The following is a 3,485-nucleotide window of genomic DNA, read 5'->3' as shown; positions in this document are numbered from 1 at the left end:
GTTCGAATCCCACCCGAGTAACATGCCTGTGATATTTTTTCACAGGACTCGGGAAAGTACTGAGTATACAGTGCTAACACACATCGGTGTATGGGTAAAAACCAAAATTAATATTCTTTATCCCCGATGCAAATTTAACATCTATTATATCGTTTCGGTACCCGCTGCCGAAACATAGGATTCGAACTGCATCTAGCTGCCGGGCAACCTCGGTAGTCTAGTTGGTAAGACACTGCTCTAGAATTGCAAGGGTCGTGGGTTCGAATCCCACCCGAGTAACATGCCTGTGATATATTTTTTTTTCACAGGACTCGGGAAAGTACTGAGTATACAGTGCTAACACACATCGGTGTATGGGTAAAAACCAAAATTAATATTCTTTATCCCCGATGCAAATTTAACATCTATTACATTTAGAGATTGTTATTACATGGTGTTACCGCAAACTCTTTTATATCTCATTTCAAAGTTTCAAATCCTACTTATTTTAAGGTTTGTGAATTTCTATTGTGTAATTTGCCCGTGACGGAACCCATGAGGTAATGATTGTAAAGTTCAATCTCAGTAAAATTCTTCCCCAAAATGAGCATTGTGTAGAATCTGAACGCTTGAATATTTACCTATTGGTTATTGTTACCACAATGTGTGACGTGCAAAGATCTGATTACTGCTATGAATAGACTGTGTACAGCAGCGGTACTTGGGAGAACCCCTCCCCCGTTAAAGGCAGTGGACACTATTGGTAATTGTCAAAGACTAGCCTTCACAGTTGGTGTATCTCATCATATGCATAAAATAACAAACCTGTGAAAATTTGAGCTCAATCGGTCATCGAATTGCGAGATAATAATGAAAGAAAAAAATAACCCTTGTCACACGAAGTTGTGTGCGTTTAGATGGTTGATTTCGAGACCTCAAGTTCTAAACTTGAGGTCTCGAAATCAAATTCGTGGAAAATTACTTCTTTCTCAAAAACTATGGCACTTCAGAGGGAGCCGTTTCTCACAATGTTTTATACCATCAACCTCTCCCCATTACTCGTCACAAAGAAAGGTTTTATGCCAATCATTATTTTGAGTAATTACCAATAGTGTTCACTGCCTTTAAGGACCATGCAGCCACACTGCTTTCTCCACCCAACAAACAATATTAAACTTTAAAAAGGTACCAATTATGGTTGTTCAGACCAAAGCCATGTGCCTATAAGCTCAACCTCCCAGCCCACCCACATAAAAATGTTTACTTACGCCACTGTTTTTTTCTCCGGTGCACACCATTCTCAGAAAACCGATAACACCATCGGGCTACATTGTTTTCACTGTGAGCACAAAACATGTATAGCCCCCTTTTTGCGACGCGGTTATTTTGTAGTTTGAGCGACAATACGTTCACTTCTGTTGAAGCATGTTGCTTTTATATCTTATGTCACTTTCACTGTTCCCATTGTTTCTCTATTCCGATTTTTCCCATTCAGTCTCATTTCGAATCTAACACAGAACCCTGTTTGTCTATAACATTCAAAACTATCTCAATTCGTATAAGAGACGTTACATTTGCATCGGGGAAAGGATGTTAATTTTGGTTTTTACCCATACACCGATGTGTGTTAGCACTGTATACTCGGTACTCTCCCGCGTCCTGTGAACAAATATCACAGGCATGTTACTCGGGTGTGATTCGAACCCACGACCCTTGCATTCTAGAGCAATTCTTATTGTGTATTAATGCTTCAGAATTATGTAGTTTGTATTCTGGCGTACTTTGAGAATGTCCTGGATAAATGATAATATGGATCGAATTGATGTGAGCACCTTTATTAATTTTGATGAGCAGTATCACCATGGTTACCTCATATCGATCGATCACAGGCATCAGAAAACTGGTCTTCCAAAATAATCTGTTGTGCCCTTTTTGAGATCTCTCAATTTAGATATACATGTACATGTATTCAACAAATCACATTGTGAAGAGCTGCCACCTAATGTTTTTACACACGTGGTCAATATAATGTAGCAACCATGGAATTAGTCTTGTAAATTAAGTTTTAAAAACTCACCTGTTGTGTGCACCCATACACTGTTGTTTGACAGAGGATACGTAATTACCAGGATCACAGTGAAGCCGATATATAGGCAATGCAGTAGTTGTAGGCAGCTGCACACAAATAGTATAGTTCCTTTTTCATGAAGAAGAGAGTCCCCCTTGAAGACCCCTCAAACAAATCAGTTGACATGAGGACCGCCGAACCGAATCATTTTCCTGTTGCAGGATTTCCCCACAACGTACGACACGAACGAGTTGTGCTTTTAGTTGTGGTACAACATAAAACAGCAACGATTGAAATATTGTAAATATAACCGAGTTTATCGCAATCGTTAGTCAGGGGTTAAAGAGCTAAGATTATAAAGTTACTATCTTGATGGTTTGATTGGTGATCAGGTATTCAAAGGGAACAAAGTGCAAGTCTGTTACGAACAGGTAGTTAATACAAAAAGCAACAAAATTGATATTTGTTGTCGAATCTAAAAGTAAAACCCAACACTTGGCCTATGTGTTTGACATGACTTGTACATCCGTGTAATGGGAAAATACATGTATTGGATTGTACAATACCTTGTTTCACCATTCAACGATCAACTTGGCGAATGTCATGTTTTTGTAAGGCACACCGAAGCATAACCAAAACGACGGACTTGCATTCAAGGAGCTGAACGTTTGTGCCTAAAACAAACGTACATGTAACACTGTGGCAGTGGTTTGATTTAGAACGGGGAAATACTTGAATGGAAACTAGAAAGTACTTGAGGACATTAGTCGGATTTACAAACTGATGTCATTATTTTGAGGATTTAATTTGGGATCTGCATTCAAACATACAGTCTGCCTCAAAGGAAGTATGTACATGTAGTTGAACGTTATTGATGACTTTACTTTAATATCATAACGTTGTACAGTATTGCGGTGTCAATGGTAACTTGACACAATGGCGTGATCCTTGACACAATAGCTGTGTGCCAATAGTTTTGACTGGTTCAGGCAAGTTTAGGGGAAACCCCTTTCAAGGCAATCGTTGAATGCAGATCCTGTTGGTTGACCCCTTCTCTATATTTCACAGCATGGGGCGCATTCCCCCAACATACAAAGACGCTCATGGGAAACAAAATGCACAGCTGATTTCAAAAGGGGTTTACGGTCAAGGGCAGATACAATGTTTAAGTGGATCTTGCTGCACTATACATTTAACGTTATTACTATATTAATATTATTATAAATTGTTTGAATTTGCACCGAAACGTCGGTGCCAAACTGTCAGACATTAGTTAAAGATGTACATGTCTGCAAGGAACATGAAACTTGCCTTTAAAGGAACTAAACCAAACTTTGATTCTTGTCGTTGACACTTTAACCTCTATGCTTTAACCAAGGCATCCAAAGCACATCCCGTTGTTTATCAACAAGATTTCTTCGAAAATTCCAGTTTCTGC

This window comes from Asterias rubens, chromosome 12 (assembly GCF_902459465.1).
Source record: "Asterias rubens chromosome 12, eAstRub1.3, whole genome shotgun sequence".
NCBI lineage: Eukaryota > Metazoa > Echinodermata > Asteroidea > Forcipulatida > Asteriidae > Asterias > Asterias rubens.
This window is presented reverse-complemented; position numbering follows the sequence as displayed.